Here is a 23,604-nt window from a genome sequence, read left to right on the forward strand (position 1 = left end):
AAGCACTGGCTCTGCAACCCTTCATTAGAAGCCTGTCTCAATGTTTTATCCCCTTCATAGACCGCAAACAATGAGATGGGAAAATAAAAAGTATATAGGAATAAGTTAACCAGACAGACTACATTCTGGGGGTTCTAAGATGGACTCCAGTTACCCAGTATTGAAGCAAATCTAGAGTTGCAGTGGACACAGCTGCTGGAACCCATTAGCCCAACATGTTGTTGGAGCTGAAATGGCCCAAAGGATGTTTAACATGATCAGGACCAGAACTGCACAGAAAACAGAACCCACAATCATCATCAATGCAGCCAACCTAGTAATGATGTCTCCCGCCTCACAGGAGATAAAATTGGGAAAAAAGCAGAAAAGGGCAAGTAAGTGATAATAGAAACAGAGCAACATCCAAGAAGGAAAAAGATTCATTCAGGAAGATGAATTGGCTGGAAGTCTCTGACACACACCCCTACCTACCGACAGGCCTGGCTCCAGCCACGATAAGAGAAAACACAGAATTACACGGAAGAATGAATCTGCAGATTATGCATATAGTTGCCGACTGGCGGGGTTTGGCCCTTCGGCTGGTATACGCTGACCCTGGCACTGAAGAGAGACTGCATTCACAGCTTCTGGGAAATAGAGGCTGGTTTCAATAGCCGCTGTCACTTCCCATAAGTCGCACCCAAAGATCTGCCACATGTACCTAGACGGGGCTGCCTCATCTTCTGGCAGATGAGGGCCTGGAGCTTGTGGACATTACAGGCAACCGAGGAGGATTAATTAGACCGTGTCTCCAAAGCACTTGGAGTTCCTTGGAGGGAGGCCTTTTAATTATAGTATTGGCCAGGAGCAAGTGGGAAAATAGACAGGGAAATAATATCAATTTTGTCAGGAGTACAAAAGAATAGTCTCCATTTGGATCATTTTCTTGCCTCAAGTAATGCATCTGTGTTTTCCCACCTTCTTATTCTAGAACTCAGAGTTGTTTTTTTTTTTTTTTTGGACTGCATCGGGCCTTCGTTGCTGCACGCGGGCTTTCTCTAGTTGCGGTGAGCGGGGGCTACTCTTTGTTGCAGTGCGCGGGCTTCTCGTTGCGGTGGCTTCTCTTGTTGTGGAGCACGGGCTCTAGGCGCGCGGGCTTCAGTAGTTGTGGCACGTGGGCTCAGTAGTTGCGGCTCACGGGCTCTAAAGTGCAGGCTCAGTAGTTGTGGCACATGGGCTTAGTTGCTCTGCGGCATGTGGGATCTTCCCGGACCAGGGCTCGAACTCATGTCCCCTGCATCAGCAGGCGGATTCTTAACCACTGCGCCACCAAAGAAGCCCCGAACCCAGATATTTCTTAAATAAGACACATTAATCTTATGTCTCCATTTTCTTGTAGGGTGTGCTGTACTATTCTTTTCATTGATATTATTCAGACACATTATTCAGCTCAATTCATTTTTGAAAATTGCCTTTTAAAGAAAGAGAGATGCTTCTTTTTTCTGCCTATTTTGAATTGTATACAAAATGAAGAGCAAGAGAATATTTACACTAACTTGGTTGCAGGATTTGGTTAGAAATGTAATTTGTTTGTGAATTAATTCTATTTTCAGAAGTAAACATCAGTTACTACCACCTGAAAGAGGCACACAACACAGTTTAAATTTCTAGGAAATTTAGCTATACTTCAAAATTCACATAAGAAAGCCAAACAGGGCTTTCTAGTTGTAATACCTTTAACAGGTCCAATCCCACCCGCACAAAAAACTGGTTTAAAAAGTTCATATTTATGGGCTTCCCTGGTGGCGTAGTGGTTGAGAATTTGCCTGCCAATGCAGGGGACACGGGTTCAAGCCCTGGTCTGGGAAGATCCCACGTGCCACGGAGCAACTGGGCCCGTGAGCCACAATTACTGAGCCTGCGCGTCTGGAGCCTGTGCTCCACAACAAGAGAGGCCGCGAGAGTGAGAGGCCTGTGCACCGCGATGAAGAGTGGCCCCTGCTTGCCGCAACTAGAGAAAGCCCTCACACGAAACGAAGACCCAACACAGCCAAAAATAAATAAATAAATAAATAAATAAATAATCCTTAAAAGAAAAAAAGTTCATATTTATGTACCTTCCACAAAAGATTGAAATAATCAGCATTCGGGCTCATGCAGGTATTTGTGCATTTAATCATTTGCATTTGGGAAGTGGGAGGTTTGACTTTGTTCCATTATAATTTTATTAATCATTTAGGATTAATTATTTCAATTAATGATATGAAGGAGTTCGATTTGGTGACTTAGGAATAGAGGAAAGATTCTCTAGCATCTACATACTTGTGTTCTAATTTTAATAAGTTGAAAAAGAATTTGGATTGGTGGGTCCTACCCTGGCACGATGGGATATGGATGCAGAAAGCAGCATAGACTCTAGGTGGACATACTAGAAGATTAGGGTTGAAATGACAGGGGCTCATGGACTTGCAGGTTTGCACAGAGCTTGGCACAGACATGCCCCTCATTCTTTGCAATCTGTTAAGGCAGGAAAACGAATGCAGGCTTCTCCTACCCTGCCCTCCTCCAGGGAAACTAGGAGAAAGTGGAGGAATGAAAGTGGACTTTGGAAGGAAAGAGAAGCCCAGGGTACAGTCACTTAGCTCACCAGTTCAAAGGCATTTCACCTGTGAGTCTGGCCACTTGAGTGGAGGATGACCTTCTTGATAACTAAATTGCAGCCAGCTGGCTTCAGGCATCAAATGCCCTTTCCTGTGGTGCCTAGAAAGCCCTGCCTGCACGTTAGTAGCCATACAACAAACTACGGATGCCTACTTAGGGCTTACACCCCAGCAGGCATGCCCAAAGCCAGGTTGGGGCATCCTTCCAACAGCTACAAGTTCTGCTCAGTGTGCTCTTTTCCCAGCACTATGCAATGCAACACAGAAATGTTTTTATCCTTTTTAAAAATATATATGTTTGTTTATTTGGCTGTGCCGGGTCTTAGTTGCGGCATGCAGGATCTTTAGTTGCGACATGCGGGATCCAGAAATGTTTTTATCCTTAAATAGAGAGGAAGCAACCCGAGCCAGGGAATTTAAACCATTTGCCCTATCAATAAATAGAACTGAAATCTCCACAGGTCAGGTATTTGGTTGCTCTTGCCGTAATTGCTTCAGTGTCAGTCCTTCTATGAAGCTTCCCAGAGCCATTGTCAGGCCCTCACGGTCATCCGTCCCACCTGGTTCCCTGGATCAAGGGCATATAAGACTGGACTGGATGATTCCCAACTGTAGATCATCTTTTTCATTTGCATTATGATTTCTTCTTTGATCCACTGAGCTATTTAGATGGGTGGTTCAATTTCTAAATGTATGGGGATTTTTCAATTTAATCTTCTTACTACTGATGTCTAACTTAATTACACTGAGGAAAGAGAATGTAGTCTGAATAATACCAGTTCTTTGAAAGTGGCTGATACTTGCTGAAGGCCTACTATATGGTCTATTTTTGTAAATGTTCCATGTGTGCTTGCAAAGAATGCACCTTGGGACTGAATTTTACATACGTTCAATAAATCAAGAATGGTAACTGTGTTATGCAAATCTTCTTTGCCATTTTTTAGTCTGCTTGGTATAACAATAATTGAGAGAGACGTGTTGAAATCTCCCACTGTGCTGATGCATTTGTCAGTTCTTCAATTTAGTCCTATCAATTTTGATTTATATATTTGAAAGATATTTTATTATGTGTATACACATTTAAAATATTAAATCTTCCTAGTGAATTAAATATTTGTCATTAAGAAGTGATGACACTGGGCTTCCCTGGTGGCGCAGTGGTTGAGAGTCTGCCTGCTGATGCAGGGGACACAGATTCGAGTCCTGGTCTGGGAAGATCCCACATGCTGCAGAGCAACTAAGCCCGTGAGCCACAACTACTGAGCCTGCACGTCTGGAGCCTATGCTCCGCAACGAGGGAGGCCGCGATAGTGAGAGGCCCGCGCACCGCAATGAAGAGTGGCCCCCGCTTGCCGCAACTGGAGAAAGCCCTCGCACAGAAAGGAAGACCAACACAGCAATCAATCAATCAATCAATCAATCAATCTTTTAAAAAAAAACAGAAGTAATGACACTAATAATTCACTAATAATGACTTTTACCTCATAGTCTATTTTGTTTGATAATAATCTGTCTGTCCAGCAGTCTTTCTAATTGTATTTGACAGGAATATATTTTTTCACCCTCTTTCAACCTTTCTGTTCTTATAAATGTGTTTTGTGAAAACATCATAGTGCTAGATTTGTTTTGGGTTTTCTTTCCCATCTGACTGTTTTTCTGACAATCTTTTAAGTTGTAAGTCCAGTTTATTTCTTGTTTTTGAGATTAATGAAATACTTGAACTTGCCATCTTACTTTTTAATTTTTATTTGTCTCTCCCCTCCTATGCATCATTTAGTCTGCTTCTGTACCTTTCAATGCCTCTTTTTTCTTCTTTTTTGGTCTTCATTTTGAATTGACAGAGGATTTTTGTTTGTCTTCATACCACTTTTCCATTTATCACCTTTACGAGCTTGGAAATTAAAGCACCCTAAACCTATTCTTTTAGTGATTCCTTTGAAATTGTACTATGTATATTTAACTTAACAAAAGTCTAATAATAGATTATATCTTAACCTCTTTGCCAAAAATACAAGGACTTCAGGGCAGATTTACTATCTTTTCCCTAATATCATTAACAACCTTTTAGTTGACAAGTACTTTCATTCTGGGTCATTTTTAAGGACAAAAATTAATCATTACTCACTTATCTAGAAACACTTTGCATAAATTTACCATTTTACTGGCTCACCGTTCCTTTTTACCTTGTAATCCTTCTGCAATCATTTTTCTTCTTCCTGAAATATACTTTTCAGAGGGTTGTTTAATGCTAACTTAGTGGTGGTAAATCCTATGCATTTTTATCTGAAAATCTCTTTACTTCTCTCTCACTTTTAAAAGATTATTTTGCTAGGTACAGAATTCTAAGATGACATTTATTTTCTCTCATGAAGATGTTATTCTACTATCTTCTGTATTCTATCATGGCCTTTGGGACATCTACTCTCTGTCTGTCTTTATTAATGATCTATCTTTTTCTCTGCCAACTTTAAAGTCTTCTCTTTGGCATTAGTATCTGAAGTTTCATTAATCTGTGTCTGGAAATGGAATCTATATTTTCATCTCTTTCAACATTCTGGAAAATTCTCAACAATTATCTCTTCAAATATTGCTTTTTATCCACTCTTCCCTTTCTTTCTAGACTCTCTTAGACTTGTATTACTTCTCATTCTATTCTCCCTCTTAAATTTCCTGCCATATTTTCCATCTCCTTTCTCTGTGTGTATACTGAGTAATTTCTTCAAACATATCTACCAGTAATATTCTCTTTACGTGTGTCAAGCTCACTGTTCCTTTATCCCACTGAAGTTTTTCTTTTTTCTCCCAACAATTATAGTCTTCATTTTTAGACGTTCTATTTTGTTTTTCCCTGAATCTCCTTGATCATTCCTGATGTCTCCTATTGCTTCCTCTGAGTGGTAAGGGTTAATGTGTCCAAAGCAGATTCCCTGAAAGCTGGCCTCCTAGAAAACGACTTGGCTGCCTGAAAAGTTCCGTGGAAACCAGCCACCAGCTCATTGCTTAAGGCAATCAATCCTAGTCAGCCTCAAAGTTTGGCCTGTAGCCCTCTGACCATGCCAGGGGATGGGCTACACTTCCTCATCCATGAACACTGAGTTGACAGTCCAGCTCTGGAGCCAAAGTTCTGCCACATCATATTGCTACTGTATCCCTTTCCAAAGCATGCAGCTTAAAGCCCCCCAGCCCAAGGTCAGGGTCCTTCTTGTGATGTCTGGCTCTGTGCTACCCTTAATCTATGCATTTTACCCAATAAACACAGCTGCAATGAGACAATGCCAAGTCTTCAGGTCAGCTGCGCTCCAGCTGCTGGCCCTCAGTTTGGTACCCACTCATAGGTCAAGATGCTGCTGTTGGCATTTGCTCCCCTGATGACCCTTTTCCTCCTGCTAACTTACTACTCAGAGTCACTCACAGTTTGCTCCTTTGGGGAAAGCAGGGAGAGAAAATCCCCTCCATCCTCCAAGCTAAGCAATTCTTCAAAAAGTAGGTCTTACTTAGAATCTTATTTAGAATTGTTTTTCAGTAGGAAGATCCCCCCAGAGTATCTCAGCCTCATACTGGTAGAACAGAAGTCTAGGGAACACCTTAAAATTCATTCTAGTTGTGAAGCCTGACATGCAGCGGTGGTCCCAACATGGCACCCATCAGATCTTCTGTCTCTACTTAGCATACCCACCTTGTCCCCCACATACACTGACTTTACAGCAAAACCAAAGCCAGAGGTTGGCTTCAGCACCCTCCCCTCCATCTCTGACATCCATTTCTCAAAGTTTCTCTCTCAGGTGCTGGTGAGACTGCTGGGAAAATTCTAGGATCTAAAATGTTGTTGGAAGCTGTTGTTCTCAACCCTGCCTGCAGGTTAGAATCATGGGGGAGCTTGTTTTTTTTTTTTTTTTTTTGACGTGGACCATTTTTAAAGTCTCTATCGAATTTGTTACAACATTGTTTCTGTTTTATGTTTTGGTTTTTTTAGCCATGAGGCATATGGGATCTTAGCTCCCCGACCAGGGATCGAACCCACACCCCCTGCGTTGGACGGCGAAGTCTTAACTCCTGGACCACCAGGGAAGTCCCCATGGGGGAAGCTTTTAAATATCCCAGTGCCCAGGCAGCACCCCTGATCAACTGCATCATGATCTATGTGTGTGGGACCCGCGCATCAGCACTTGGATGCCAAGGTAAATAATTCACAGTGCTGGTCCTAGATGAGCTCCTCCACCAGAGGAGGACACAGGTAAGCAGACTAGCAAAATAATGTGACCTAGGCCGCATACGGGAGCTGAAGGGGGTCAGAAAATGCCACCCCAAAATACGTCACTTTGGCATACGGATTATTTTGAGTTGAAGTCATTTGCAAATAAACAGGTGCAGAGAGAAGCCTTCTTAGAACTTCCCTTATCTGCATAAAAGCAGAAATTTCTGAGAAGTGAGGACTGCCATAAATCTCCTTTCCCTGGAGTTTTACCACCAGCAAGAAGATGGAAAGTCAGCTGCAAGATAAGTCTGCACAGACAACCCTTACTAAAATAATCCTTATCTTCCATTAGTTTCCCCATATATTTACCTTCCCATAATTTACCACCCCTAGAAGCCCAAATCCCCCTTCCCTTTGTGCAGTCACTTCTCCACAATTTATTGCCCTTTGTTAAGATGGTATATAAGCTTCTGAGTCTAACCACTTTTTTGGGTTTCTACTTTTTTCTTGTGAAGCCCCAATGCAAGTAAAAATGTTAACAACAATTTTAAAAAATATGTCTTTTCTCTTGTTAATATGCCCTTTGTTGATTTAATTTTCAGGCCCTCAATCACTGAACATGAGAAAGTAGAAGAAATATTTTTCCTCCCCTACAGAGCTGTGTATATGTATTAAGAGCAGAGAAAAAGGAGTCATTATTTCTATGAAAGGATGAGGGGAGAAAGGTCAGAGCCAGATTCACAGGGGAGGGAGGAGAGGCCCGTGCTGTCTCTTGAAGATAAAATAGAAGTTTGCCAAGTGGAAAGAATTCCAGGCAGAGGGCACAGCAAAGTACAGAGGCATGAAAGAGCAGAATGCCTCAGGAAGCATCAAGCATTTCACTATGGCTACAGAATGTGGTATATATTGGAAAGCCTCTTAGAAAGATATGAAAGTCATGATCAAAAAGCTCAGACTTTATTCAGAAGGCAATGGAGAAATACTGATGGATCAAAAACAGTAAGGGACTTGCTTGCATTTGCATTTTAGGAAGGTGTAAGGCGATAACACCCCGGCTACTGTCCATGTTGCTCTTGTCATGAGACCAAACTCTCATCTTTGAATGTAGTTTTATGCTGAGACTGCAGGGCCAGGCCACACCCTGCTAGGTGAGGGGGTGCCGTTACTCAGAAGGAAGTGCACTCCCAGTCTCACTCCTCTTGAGAAGACTGAGATTCTAGGCCAGGAATTAAGGACTTAGGAGTTTATTTGAGGTCAAAGGGAAAGGAGGTCCCTAGACATGCTTGAAGAACTCGTTGCCTGAAGAGGAAAGAGGTCTCTGCCCTGGTTCAGGAGCACAGAAGCCAGCAGGGAGCACCACAGGTCTCACCAGGTCACTGAGCATGTCCAGTAACCAGTACAAAATGGCTCCTTGTATTGTCATCCCCTGTTTTTCTCATAAAGAGAACAGGTTTTTTAAGTGCTGACATGTCAGTCCCGGTCTCAGCTGTGAGATGGAAAATTAAACAAAGGGTCCATGTCCCGAAGTGGCAGAGGGAAAGTGAGCTGTGAACGTAGCAGAGGTAGTAGCCATGACTGATGGCATCCCCCGGGAGAGGGGGCATATGAAGTCCAGATAACACTCCCCTCTCCCCCCAGGAACCTCCCCCACCATTCACTAGGCGGATTGGAGTGTCACTTTATTAAGAAAGCTCAGGGGTCTTCAGAGTAGGGCTATGGACAACAAGGGACAAGCCTGGAGTCAGGAAACTCCATTAGGAAGATCCACACCCAGTTAAGAAATGATGATGACCTAAGACAGTGAGCATGGAGAGGAAGGAGAAGACACACTTAGGAGGTAGACTCCACAGGGCATAATGAAATGCGCCAGATGCCAGGAGCGCAGGGGAGAGCAATGATCTTGCAAACTAGGATCAAGGGAGCATGCATGGGAAGCAGCAGGAAAAGCTCCTGAAGAGAGTGGAAGGAAATGACTGACGCAGCATTTTCTGGTCCATAGTACCAACCTTAAAAAATGTGGGGCTTCCCTGGTGGCGCAGTGGTTGAGAATCCGCCTGCCGATGCAGGGGACATGGGTTCGAGCCCTGGTCTGGGAAGATCCCACATGCCGCGTAGCAGCTGGGCCCGTGAGCCACAATTACTGAGCCTGCGCGTCTGGAGCCTGTGCTCCGCAACAATAGAGGCCGCGATAGTGAGAGGCCCGTGCACCGCGATGAAGAGTGGCCCCCGCTTGCCGCAACTAGAGAAAGCCCTCGCACAGAAACGAAGACCCAACACAGCCAAAAATAAATAAATAAATAATTAAATAATTTTAAAAAAAAATGTGACAGGGTGCAGATTTGGCAGGAAATACAGGAGCCCACTCCTCTGAATGATGAGGACAAAAGTCATGCCCATATTTATATCTGCCAGGGCCCAGCTTGCGGCAGAATGCATGTTTAATAGACAAACAGAAGAAAAGGGCACTTTATATTTAATGGAAACATATCAGTGCAGCAACAGTGAGCCTGCTGCCTGACGAGCCAGGACCCAAATCAGTCTTGCTCCCAATCCTGCGTTCCTTCTACCATCCAGTGCACTGGGGGCATTCAGTTTGGGTTTTGTTTTTGTTCTTGCTTTTCCAGTTTTTTTTTTTTTAATTGGGGATGGTCTCAATTTTGTTTAATCGGCGCTGTTCTCCTAATGAGGGCCATATGCCACATGGCAAACAAGGTATATGCGTAAGGAAACTGAAACTCAGAGGGGCCAAGTGTCACACAGCTAAGCAGGGTATGAACCTGAACTCACACCCTCGCCTGTCCTGTTCCAAGCCCATGTTCTTTCCACTGTGAAAGACAGGTTCAGCTCCTGCCTTGCTCAGCTTCTACTAGTCACTGTGTCAGCCTTGATTTCCTTGTCTGCAGTGCCTGCCTCACAGTGCTGGGCATGCACACAAAGACCGTGGTGCAGCCTCCGGTCCAGAGTAAGTGTGCCAACCCGTTGGTGCTCGTGGGAGGCGGAATAATGGCCTCCAAAGACCACAGTCCTAATCCCCAGAACCTGTGGCTGTGCTGGGTTACATGGTAGAAGGGACTTTGCAGATGTGGCAAATTAAGGACCTTGGGATGGACCTGGATGATCCTAGATTATCCTAGATTATCCAGGTGAGCCCAGTGTAATCACGAGAGTCCTTAAAAGTAGAAGAGGAAAAAAAAAAAAAAAAAAAAGTAGAAGAGGGAGGAAGAAGTAAGGCATAGAGTTGAGGGAGAGAGTGAACGATCACTGAGTGAGTTGCCAGGGACCCTTCCTCACAGAGGTTTGGATGGGCCATCAGGTCAGGCTCAATGTGAGTAGCCGAGGATGCAGGAGAAACTGAGGTAAGCAAACAGCACAGGTACATGGTGTGAGGACATCCCTCCAGCTAGGAAGACAGCATCTATCATTGAAACCGCCAGCCCACGGGTCCCAGGTTCTGTTTAGTTCAGCCCACACAGCGAAGCACTTTTTTTTTTTGCCTCAAAACAAAAGGATTTAGTAACAGAAAAAATGTCTCCACAGTTAAGTGTCTGTCAAAATTTTAGAATTATCAAAACTGTGCAAATGCTCAAATCAATGACATACACTAAGCTAGTAAAACTTGTCTTTGTAGCTGCAAACTGAAAAAGTCACCCACTTATATTTATGATCACACAAACCACCTAATTTTCTCAAGGTTCAACTTAAAGCAACATTTAATAGACGAGTTCAAAAAGGAACACATGCTTTGTTTTAACACAGCTGTGCTCAGACGTCTCCATTATGTCCTCAGAAACCATCCTGGACTAAGCCAATTCAAAAAATACAGTTCACACACACAAAAAAACAACTACAGGTCAAAGCAGCGTCACACTAGCCGCCTGAAGGTATCCTTGGAGATACTGGAGCGCTTCTGCTTGAGGCCTGTGCTCAGCATTGAGGGAACCCTTCCTGGACAGGCAAGAAGCGTTTTTTATTTTTAATTAGCTGCCAAAGTTAAAAATTGGAAGATTTCATGTAAAACTCCAGGCAGGCTGTCAACACAGGCTCACATTCCACGAAACAAGAGTGAGCTGGAGAGCAGAGGCTCCCTTTTACAGAGACTATCGCTCAGTACCCACCTGTACACCTGCCTGGCCCCAGAGGCTTGAGGGCTCAGCCCCGATGTTGGGAAGCCATGGAAGTGGTGAAGAGTGGCCAGGAGGGGGCAGCTGAAAGCCAGACTGTGGGGTGTTTCAGTCGCCCACTGAGTAGTCAGGAGACACTGGTATTGCCTCCTGTTCTCGTACCTTTCATAAAATGTGACTGGAAATCAAGAAACGGGAGCAGTGGGGAGCACAGGCGAGATCTCCACTCTGTAAGTGGCTGAGAGGCAGTAAAGGCCTTTGGAAAAAGCAGGGCCCAGTTTACCTGTAGGAGGCCAAGCTGGCCCAGCCCCTTTCCTTCTGTTCTAGGCTGGGAGGGCCCCATTAGAGGTTACTGCTCAGTAAACCCATCCTCCAACCTACACACACAGCACGTGCTGTCATGGGTGGAACTGTGTCCTCCAAAATTCATATGTTGAAGTTCTTACCCCCAGTACCTCAGAATGTGCCCTTACTTAGAGTTAGGGTCTTTACAGAAGTAACCAGGTTACAATGAGTTCATCAGAGCAGGTCCTGATCCCACGTGACTGGCATCCCTATAGAAGAGAGAGATTTGGAGACAGACCCTCATATAGGGAGAATGCTGTGAACACGAAACCAGCCACCTACAAGCCAGGAAGAGAGGCCTGAACAGATTCTCCCATACAGCCTTAAAAGAAACGACACCTTGATCTCAGACCTCTGGAGCCAGGAGACAATACATTTCTATGGTTTATATAGAAGTTCAATAATTCTGGCTCCAGGACCCATGTTTATTACCTCTATCTAGCTTTTCACTGTGCCCTCATGCCCCTTCCCAGGCTGTCAAGAGCTAGCCAGCTTCCCAAGGGCTGATGACATATTTTTTTTAAAGTTCAACTGAGGAAGAGTGTAGTTGTCATTCGTGCTGCTCACCAAATATTTCTAATTCTCCACTCTTCCAGGGGGCCTGGAGCACCACACGTCCCAGCTCCCGGAGAAGTCAGGCAAAAAAAAAAAAAGTTCAGGCATGACCACATGACTGGATGGGGACAGTGAAATCGGAGCAGAGGTTTCCTGCATCATTTCCAGGAGGAAGGGTTAAAGGGCCCGTGCACATGTCCCTACACCCCTTTTTCCCACCGTGGTGGCCTTGGAAACATATGTTGAGATGGATAGGGTCTCCGGGTAGCCCAACAGTGTAAATGGACTTAATGCCACTGAACTGTACATTTGTAAATGGTTAAGATGATAAATTTCATCTTACGTGTATTTTGCCACAATTAAATAAAAAAAAAAAAACAAGGTAGGTCGCTGTATGACTACAATCAGCAAAGCTCCCTGGACCGTTAGCATGAGCTAGAAATAAACTTCTGTTGGTTAAACCACTGAGATTTGGGGATTGCTTGCAATCTTGCTGCATTTTACTGAACACAGAGTAGATTTAGCTTCTGTAATTCCTCTTGAAAACTCTAGTATTTAACCACAGTTAAAACTCTTACTCTTAAATAGTAGTTTAATTCTACTGTTTATTAGAGTTACTACAAATAACATACTTAAGAATGAGAATAGCGGTTTTTGGTTTCAATACTTTCTGATAGCATTTTTGTTAGATTTTTAAATCACTCCAACAACAAAAAGTAGAGGTAAAACGCTACCCTAACATCAAGGCTTAAACCTACATTGCAATCTAATGGTTACAAAACTCTTTCACCTGTGTTTGTCATGTGCCCCACTAAACAACCTGAGCTAGGAATCATGCCTTCTTACCCCCAACCAAGAGCTGAGAACACTGAGGTCCAGAGGGACCAGGAGGTGACAGAAGTAGGACAAGAACCCAAGTTCAAGGGGCCAAGGGCTTCCCTCTCCGTGCCTCACTAATTAGGAGCGCTGCAGAGACTATGTTTCCGTCCCATTTCTAAACAGCAGTGCCCTATAGTTAAGACAATATAGCCAGCAATAAGAACTAAAAGTACCTTAATCCAAATTATAGCAATATCTTGCAAAGCTTAGCATAGCATTACAAACAGCTCATTGAACCAAGGCATTTTGTTTGCAGGGTAAGCAAGCAGATTCTCCGACTACAGCAGTGCAGCTGGCAATAGCAGGCGCTAAGATAAAGGATGAGGTGGGGAGTAAGGGGAGCTCATTTAGCAATAAGCAGTAGACTCTAATGAAATTGCATTTTGGCCCTATCATCATCCTTCTGAGAAAATTCCCCTCAAGGTTTTCCATTTGAATCCTGGGCATATTTATGAAGATCAAAGTAATGGCTTTTTAAAATTAATTACGTGAATTTGTAGCTCAACAACATTGAGTGAAAGGCGGGTGTTGTACCCCATGCCTTGTTACAGCTGTACATCACACACATCAAAAGCCCAGGACGCTCGTGAGAGCACATTCCCTGCTACATCAAGCCCCAAGCAGCCGGGACAGACGGTGGAAAGAGTGCACAAGATCAGTCCCCAAAGTTGTTGTGACAGCTTAATTGTATTACAGCGCTCGGATAATTCCCATTTATTTGGCTTTTTCCTCTGAGCGAATGCTGGCCCCCCAAGCACAGCTATTACCAAGAGAATTAAGATTCACAACTCTGATGGTTCCTCTTGCTCCCTCTAATACCAGCCCTGCTCAAAAGTCCTGGTAATTGTTCCTCGGCCATCAGACTTCCCCCCAGCCTTCGGCATGCTGAGACCCAACAGCAGCTAACTAATTGCAATTAAAATCTGCCACGTGAGTGGAAGAGAATAACATAAATTAATCAGTACATTAGCAGAATTACATTTAAATGTTCAAGTGTGCATTCAACATAGTGGGACATTTTAAATTATAAAGCAAAGTACTTCATTATGGATGCTGATATTTTAATGAGGAAATGTGATGTTTGGTTAAATAGGAGTACAATATAGAGACTTCCTTAAAATTAGCATCAATGATGCATTTTTAATTCAAAAGACAAGTTGTGGTCTGTATAATTCCTGCATATCAATGTGGAAAAATTGCCTGGAGCTGTGGAAACAGTTGAACATCTCATTCTCTGAAGACTTAATAATTTCAGCTGTACTAACTAGCACTTTATGTAAATTGTCAGATAAATCACAGCAATAAATACAGGTTTTAGAAGAACAGAACAGTATGCCTATCCTTAATTTATTCAATCATCAATTCATGTACGCTGAAGCTAAGGGATATGAAAGATTAAACGTTTCAGGCGGGGAAAAAAAAAAAGAAAGGAAAAGAGGAGAAAATGTCTTTGATAGCCATATGGAAGGAGACTCCAGAGTAAAGGTCCCATCCAATTTTACAAAAATCTTGCATATTAAAATCACTCTATGATGCACCTAAATATAAAAGATGGGTTACAATTTTACTGTTTGCTTTCAAGTACACACAGTCAAAGCTTAGTAATCAACATATACACCGGAGTTTTAAAAAGACTTCCTTATACAATCATTATCGTATTTAATTGCATAAAACATAGAATTTAGGCAATGCACATATATTTAAAGAACTGTGTCAGGTCGTCTTTATAATCTGTATGTATCACTTGAAGCTCACAATGTCGGAGGCACAGATCCAAGGATAAATGATAGAAGCTGCCAGACACTTGGCTTGCTAGTCCTGTCACTGGTTAGAGATGGGGCAAGCCAAAATGGGATTTTGTCTTCTTCAGGACTGGCCTCTGATTTTATTAGCTGTGAGATGAATTCTTGCCGGTTTCTGTGATATATCAAACCCAGGGCAGAGCAGGATTTTGGCTGCGCGGCGCAGCTTGCGGAATCTTAGTTCCCTGACCAGGGATTGAACCTAGGCCCCCAAGCAGTGGAAGTGCCGAGTCCTAACCACTGGACCGCCAGGGAAGTCCCAGAGCGTGTTTTAACAACAAAGAATACACACAGGACCATGCCATTTACTGTATACAAGTATCCAAGCAAATACAGACCAGAAATGGACATCACAAATAAGCAATGCCAAACACAGACCAAATGAAAATGCAAATAAAACCCGTCTTCCATGATATCCATTCTTAGCGTTGGAATCACTGCCCACTCCCCATCTAAGCCCCACTCATGATTCTCTGTTAAAATTGCCTTATTAAGCATGATTTTGCTTCTCTTTCGCAAAGAACAGCAGGTGCTAGCTGGCTCCTTCCTTGGGTTTCAGGAGAGTTTTTCTCTTTCCAAAGCAATCTTTCTCCTTAAACAAAAGGCTTTCCTGAGTGTAATCACTCCTGTGGTTGACTTTCCTTATGATAATGTCATCATTTTGCCCCAGCTGACAGGAAGCCACCTTCTCCCAGGTAAGTTAGAGCACAGCTCAGCAACCTGACATTTATAAATACACCAGCTCACTTAGAAGCACAACCACTGACAATGTTGGATTTTACCTGAGCCCAGAGATCCTGGAAAACAGTGAAGGTTAATAAATCCCCACACTCTTTGGCTTACTGCGAAGCACTCCCCTTCTTCACGACTTAGATAAGACTCAGGAATGCCTCCCTTGTTTTCCTAGGACAAGGCCACAGACCCTTCAATTCCAACAGTTGGCCTCATATAAGACTAGCTGAACTGCTTGTGCCCAATGATAAAAATGCTTTTTAACCAAACTTTGGTTAAGCTTCACTCCCTCCTCCAGGCCCAGAATGTTGGCCCATCCTTGGCCTGAGCAGCAGACGGCCCCTCCGGAGAACTGGCTGGCCTCTGGGTCAGATATTCTCTGATCCATTATCCCATCACTTCCCCAACACCCGATCCTTCTAGCCTTGATTACTCCTCTCTGTAAGAGAAAAAACCTTTTTGCCTAACTCTTGAGACACAGACCTTATGGTTATAGCATTCCCCCTGCCCCCCACTCCTGCACTCCTTTGGAATAAAGTCTCTCCCTACTAAGTACAGACTTGTGTTTTATTTGACATCAATAGCCAGTGGTGTCTAAGTGCCTCAGCCGCATGCAAAGAAGTCTCATTCTATTCCACGTGAATTATGAGAACTAAACCTCAGAATGAACCGAGGCTACTGGAAATTACTACACACAATGGGATGTTCTTAGGTACTATGAGAGTTAAAAGCTCATTATTTTTGTTGACCTGCAAACACAGCAGCCAACCTTTTACACCAGTCTCCGCTCACAACAGCCTGAGTCTAGTCTGAACAAAGAATTAGAAAGGAGTGAGTGTGTCTGCCATTCCACAGCTCCCATCAGGATAAGAGTGAATCCTGAACAGTTGGAAGGAAAGTAGGCACAGTGGGACTTTGTACATTAATATGGCAAAGCTCCGAAGCAGGTGTAGGAACAATGATGGTTACAAAAGCTATCATTTCTTTATGGTCTTAGGTCTACTAATTAAAGTGTTAGTTATGAAACTTGCACTTGTGTCTGCATTCATAGATATGTCTATAAATCATGTTTCTTTTATTTTTATATTCCACAAATATATATAGAAATATTCTCAGGAAAAAAAATAATCATATTAGGGCACATAATTTCCTCAGTCTACTAATTAGAATGGAGTATTTCATCTCCTCCAGAAATAGCCAAAAGTGAAACCAAAACGAAATGGAAACCAAAGCTAAGAATGCTTTCCATATAGTAAGCTGGAAGTTGGCTGTGTCCACTGGTTTGGGCTTAATAACGTGATACCATTTTCCCATGAGTCTGTATTTATTGTGAATTCCATTTTTCACCAAGGGCAAGAAATGATATTGAGCAAAGGCAAAATTTTAAAAAGATAAGTTCTGGTGACATTTATCTTTTCTCATCTTTCCAGTAGAAATATTGTACCATATACACCATTTTAATAATCCAAAACAAAGCTCTGTGTGGTAAAATAAACAAAGAAACAAAGAGAAAAAAGCCACTGGATTCCATTTTCAGGGCCCATGGGAATGACAAAAGAGGTATGACAACACTTCAGAACATAGTAAAAAGTTTGTTACCGAGAGCAAAAACTAGGCAGATGGTGAATGAGAATCATATACATAAATTAAAAGTTTTTTGTTGTGTGGAGCTTCATTTCAAGTTAAACTTCTCAATAATTAAAGTCCTCTTTACTGTAAACATTTTTGTGAACAGAGCGATATTCACTTTCTCCTCACCCTTTTTCCTTAGTGGGGTAGGCAGTTGGATGCAGAGAGGAAGATAAAAGCTCTTTGACGCAGCCCAAGATCAGGAGAAAGATTTGGGAAATACCTAGTTTCACTCACCCAGGCAACAAAATTTTATAAAAAGATCCCAAATAATCCACAGAAGCACAAAGTTCTGTCGACTTTCAGGACCCTGATCTAGCTCACCCCCTGCCCTAATGGTAGTCACCAATTCCATTTTTTTGACTAAGCTGGTTCTGTTTGCACGCAAGAGTCTTTAACACATACCCGCTGCATGATTATTTACTGTACTAACTACTACCTAGCGCTTTCTATATGCCAGGCACTCAAAGTGCTCTTGGTACACAACCAACCAAAGGGAGGACTGACCGTTCCTGTTCTACAGACGGGGTATCTGAGGCTTAAAGAGGTTAAGTAAACTGTCCGAAGTCACTCACCTATGAAGAAAGGGAGTAAGGACATAGACTCGGGACCACCTGGATCTTAATCACTCTGCTACCCAGCTTCCCAGGACAGCAGGCCCAGGTCTTGCACCTCATGGATGTATAGAAGATGCACTCCTTCACTGGCTTCCCTACACTCCCTTGTCTCAGCTTCCATAGCTGACTAACCCAGCATAACACACACACACAGAATAACACAGTGTTGATAAGGTTGCAGTTTTGTCTTGGATTAGGATCAGCTTTATTTCTTTGGGTTGACAGTCCACCTCTGCAGTAACTCATTGTGTATAGTTTAGCTATCAGAGGACACTATTTCCCCCTCTTTTTGCAACTTCTTGCTCAAAATACCTTAAGGTCGTTTCCTTTTGTCCTCTATAACAGTGACATGGGAGAAACAACACAACTGCAGAAAGATTAATGTGCTTACAGTAAGCTGGGTATTATAAAATCGAACTGTACCCACCCCCCAAAAGACATGTCCTAATACCCCGCACCTATGAATGTGATCTTACTTGGACATAGTGTCCTTTCTGATGCAATTAGTTAAAATGAAGTCATAACGAGTAGGTGGGCCTTGAATCCAATATAACTAGCATCCTTATAAGAGGAGGAGAGTGCCATATGAGGACAGAGACACACAGGGAGAAGACAGTCATGGGAAGACAGAGGCAGATGTTGGAGTGATGCTGCCACCAGCTGAGGAATTCACAGGGCTACCAGAAGCCGGAAGAGGCAAGGAAGCATCCTCCCCTACAGCTTTCAGAGAGAGTATGGCCCTCTGACACCTTCACTTCAGACTCCAGAACTATGCCTCCAGAACTGTGACAGAATAAACGTTTGTTGTTTTAAGCCACAAAATTTGTGATACTTTGCTAGGACATCCCTAGGAAACTAATACACAGGGTGACTTAGAAAGGCTGGACGCAGGTACATTAGTTTGGAGGCTTTTGAATTTGACAGTCCCTATGTGAGATGAGAGGCACCAAGCTCTGGGCCAAGGTGGTTATGGGCAGTGAGAATAGAAAATTTATTGACTAAGAGGAGCCCCACCCATTAAATCATCAAGAAAAAACTCTGCTTTAATAACTATTCAAATAGAAATTGGCAAGAGCAAGCACTTGAGTTAAGAATGCCCTGGAAGTCAAACTGGAGAGTCACTGCAATTGCTGTCTACCAGCAAAGATAAAGACATAGTGCATTTATTTGATTTCTGCTCACAAATTAGACAAAGCATGAGAATTTGATAAAATTTAAAACCTAAAGAAATAGAATAAGGGCTTCCCTGGTGACGCAGTGGTTGAGAATCTGCCTGCCAATGCAGGGGACATGGGTTCGAGCCCTGGTCTGGGAAGATCCCACATGCCGCGGAGCAAGTAGGCCCGTGAGCCACAACTACTGAGCTTGCGCGTCTGGAGCCTGTGCTCCACAACAAGAGAGGCCGTGATAGTGAGAGGCCCGCGCACCGCGATGAACAGTGGCCGCCGCTTGCCGCAACTAGAGAAAGCCCTTGCACAGAAACAAAGACCCAACACAGCCAAAAATAAATAAATAAATAAATAAATAAATTTATTTTAAAAAAAAAGAAACCAAATTGGAGGAATTAGATAATATAATCCAAAATTCTTATAAATGGGGGAAGAAAATAAGATCCTGAGGAGTTGGGTCTCATAAAGTTTACAGACCTAGATGGACACAGAGCCAAGTGGCCTCCAACCCCAAGTGCAATGCTGATTCTTAACAAGCATGAAGAGGGGACCTGGGAAGCCTGACATCAGCAAGATGGCAAAACAGGAGATTCCAGCCCTCATACCTCCACAGAAACATCACTTTTGACAACCATCCAGAGACATACTTCTGTGAGAACCTGGGAGTCCAGTGGAGAGGTTCCAAAGCCCTGTTTAAGCAAAAAATTCACAGAAATAGAATAAACGATCCTAAAATTCATAAGGAACCACAAAAGACCCTGATAGCCAAAGCAACCTTGAGAAAGAACAAAGATGGAGACATCACACTTCCTGATTTCAAATAATATTACAAAGTTGTTGTAATCAAAACAGTAATGGTACTGGCATAAAAACAGAAACATAGACCAATGGAACAGAATAGAGAGCCTAGAAATAACCCTATGCATACAGAGTCAACTAGTCAGCAAGGGTGCCAAGAATACACAATGGAGAAAAGATAACCTCTTTGTGTCTCTTTGCTGTTGGGAAAACTGGACAGCCACGTGCAAGAGAATGAAACTGGACCTTTATCTTACACCATACACAAAAATCAACTCAAAATGAATTTAAGACTTAAATGTAAGACCTAAAGTCATAAAACTCCTAAAAGAAAACCTCCTTGACAATCGTCTCAGCAATAATTTTTTTGCATATGACACCAAAAGCACAGGCAACAAAAGCAAAAATCAGCAAGTGGGACTACACCACACTACAAAGCTTTTGCACAGCAAACAATCAACAAAATGAAAAGGCATGGGAGGAAATACTCACAAACCATATATCTGATAAGGGGTTGACATCCAAAATATATAAGGAACTCATACAACTCAATAGCTAATAATAATAATAGTAATAATAACAACAATAATTTCATATAAAATTGGGCAAAGGAACCAAATACACATTTTTCCAAAGAAGACATACAAATGGCCAACAAATACATGAAAAGGTGCTCAGCATCACCCATCATCAGGGAAATGCAAATCAAAACCAAAATTAGATATCACCTCACACCTGTTAGATGGCTATTATTAAAAAAAAAAAGATAACAAGTATTGGAAAGGATATGGAGAAATAATGCGGTACGCTGTTGGTGGGAATGTAAATTGGTACAGCCATTATGGAAAACAGTATGGAGGGTCCTCAAAAAAATAAAAACAAAACTACCATATGACCCAGCCATCTCCCTTCTGGGTATTTAATCCAAAGAAACTGAAATCAGGATCTCGAACAGACACCTGCACTCCTATGTTTATTGCAGCATTATTCGTAGTAGCCAAGATATGGGAACAACCTAAATGTCCATTAACGGATGAATAGATTAAGAAAATGTGGTATATACATGCAATGTAATATTATTCAGTCTTTAAAAAGGAAATTCTGCCGTTTGTAACAACGTGAATGGACCCGGAGGACATCATGCTAAGTGAAATAAGCCAGACACAAAAAGACAAATACTGTATGATCTCACTTATATGTGGAATCTAAAATAGTCAAACTCACAGAGGCAGAGAGTAGGAGGATACCTACTAGGAGTTGCAGGGGAGGGTAAATGGGAAGATGTTGGTCTACATATACTACATATACAATGTTTTAATTATGCAAAAAGAGTAAGTTCTGGATATCTAATATGTAGCATGGTGACTACAGGTATACTTGAAATATGCTGACAGGATAGATTCTAAGTGTTTGCACCACAAAAAAAAAAAAAGGTAACTATGTGAGGTGATGGATATTCACTAACTCACTAACTTCTCTGAAGTGATTATTTCACAATATACAGATGTATCAAATCATCAGGTTATACGCCTTAAATATATGCAATGAAAACAAAAACAGGAAGAGACTTTACAGACAGAAGTACAGCAGGGTAAACCACCAAATCTCACCTGGTGGGGTGGAACTTCTAGAACTTCCTCACTTTCCTGATCACAGGAGGGGTGGGGATGGAATAACTCAAGAGGAAAATGTGAGAGTATTTTTTCTTCCTTTGGGATGGGGGAGGGGGTTGATTCTCACCATATTTTCAGGGAAGGTAGTAACACCTGTGTTTCTAACATTGTTTAAAATGTAGGTTTTATTATTATTCAGATATGAGGAGGCCAAAAGACCAGGAGATGATTATCACTGAAGAGATAGTTTGTTATACTTACAGAACCCAAGGTTGGGGCGGGGGGGTGGGTGGTGAACATCCCATGGCGCGAGGCCATTCGGGGAAGAACTAGGGTTGGGCAGGGCATAACGAAGTCGGTACGTATAGCAATCATGTTGCTTTAGGAATAAATGAAGGATAAGCTTACTACATAAAATAAAATCCAAACAATTCTCTTCGGTTAGTGTAAATTGCAAATACTTCCGATAATTCTGGTAATAAAATGACGTGCGCGCCGAACCCTGTTACGGTCACCATTCTAATGCATGTAGTATTTTAAATCTCCTTCCTTGTAACTTTCAGAGAGCGCCATCTTATTCTTGTGTATTTTTGATGGTATTATCACAGATAAAGACAAATTATATTACATATTGCTGAAACTTGGTAAGTAGAAATATATCAGCTGTAATTACATAGGCTCTGTGGAGAAAAATGTGGTTTCTGTGGGAAGGAACATGCAAGGCAAGGTAAGTGGGTTTCCGCTTGGCGGGTTTGAATAGTTTTCGCAGGCTCTGGGGTGCAGGGCTGTCTCCAGCTGTCCGGTACCCGGCCCTGGGGTGACAGGCAAACTGACAGTGGCCCCGACTGTAAGAGCTCAACAGAGCACATGGCCAGGGGCATGGGCTCTGCAGTGATTGGTCTGCATGTGAAAGGTACACTCACACGTGTCATTAGCTCTCTCTAGCAAGCGGCTAATCCCTCCAGGGCCAGCAAGCAAGGCCGCTTGCTTAGCAAATTACAGAAAATAAAAAGGCAGGATTAATACAAACTGTCGCCGGCAAAGCCTATTAACAATTCTCGGGAAATAAAAGTGGAATCTGGGTAATAAAATAAAGTCTAACCTTTTTCTTTTCCTTCGTGTTGAGTTTCGTTGCTCACAGGGGGCCGCGCGCCGAGGCCTCGCCCCGGGCCCTTCAGGCCGGAGTTGCCGGTGCAAAAATGGCTGCGCACGCACCTCAGCTGGGCGGGCCGTGGGCAGAGAGGCTGCGCGGGGCGCCCAGCGCCTGCGCCCCGCCCCGCGAGAACCCCGCCCCCTCCCCGCGGCCGAGATCCCTATAAAGCAGCCCCACCCACTGCCTGCTGGGTAGGACTCGTGCTCTAGAGCGCGAGCTCGCGCCTTTCCAGTCTCTGATAAGAGAAGGAAGCTTCCCTTTGCTTCTGACCCAAATTCGGGCTCATTCTGTTGGCTTGAATGACACCAGGCAAGAGAACCCTTATTGGGGACTGACTTGGGAGGATCGGTAACAAAACATCTAAGCCCTTGCTGGTGGGCCCTCAGGAATGAACTGTTTGGTCAGCCGACCTGAAAACGGAAGGATAGGACCCTGAGGGATGGGGAGGGGGGGTGATGAGAGTCAGGAAAGGAGGAAGGGTCTTGAATCTTTGGAAACTAGATACTTCAGCCCTATCCTGAGAACGCTCTGGGGAGCTGTAAGAGCCAGAACCTGTGGACGAGGACAGGTGTGCAGGGCAGGGCGGGGAATCTTGCGGGAGACCAGCACCCTTGGGAATAAGTAAGGATGCCCAAACAATCAGGGTTGGCATCCTCCAATTTTTAAATAACTCAGCAGTAACGTGAGAGGCGATCTGTTTACCAAGTCAACAATCTGAGGAGTATCGGGTCAAAAAGAGTAACTCAATTCCCCATATCATCAGGTACAATTAAACCTAGATTATTAATATGAATGTTTTCATCATTATAGACCCATCAGGATGGTTCAGAGCAATCACATATTGATATGTAAAGGTTGGCCTATTAACTACTAACAAATTAATTTATAAGATTTTTTTTTCCCCTCAATTTAAAATTCCCTTGTATTTAAAATATTCCTTACTGGTTAGGTAAGAAAATCCTGGAGAATTGTCAGTGTCCTTGATGACATAAAGGTTTTTGCCCTCAGGATAATCAATCATTCCAAAATAGTCAGATGCTATGTTCCCATGCTGGTTACTAAGAACTCCCACGTGGCACAAAGAACTCGTCAGAACACTGTGCTAAGGGACCTGACTAACCTTTAGCCTGGCTTCTACCTGTACTATGCTATATCCCTAAAGGTGACCCCAGCCCTCCACGCTGCGTTTTCATTCAAGAAAACACAATGCTGCTAAATTGAAAAATGTACATTGTCCCAACCCACATTGCTAAATCATTACTAGTAATTCTCCACTTACTCTCCTGCAATTTTCCATTTCCCCATCTCCCTCCTAGTCCCTTTTTGTTCCCTCCTTTTCACTTCCCCACAGACCCCA

General features: G+C 43.0%; 1 long non-coding RNA gene across 1 annotated transcript in view; it reads right to left on the reverse strand.

The window, feature by feature from the left end:
* LOC309647396 overlaps positions 1–22,319 on the reverse strand; it is a 245,271-nt gene extending 222,952 nt beyond the window's left edge. The window contains exon 1 of the long non-coding RNA XR_014256011.1: positions 22,197–22,319. This is a non-coding gene — a long non-coding RNA (uncharacterized lncRNA). The remainder of the gene's footprint in view (positions 1–22,196) is intronic.
* Positions 22,320–23,604: the final 1,285 nt, after the last annotated feature.

The sequence above is a fragment of the Balaenoptera physalus genome (assembly GCF_965194825.1).
Source record: "Balaenoptera physalus genome assembly, chromosome: 18".
Classification (NCBI taxonomy): Eukaryota; Metazoa; Chordata; class Mammalia; order Artiodactyla; family Balaenopteridae; genus Balaenoptera; species Balaenoptera physalus.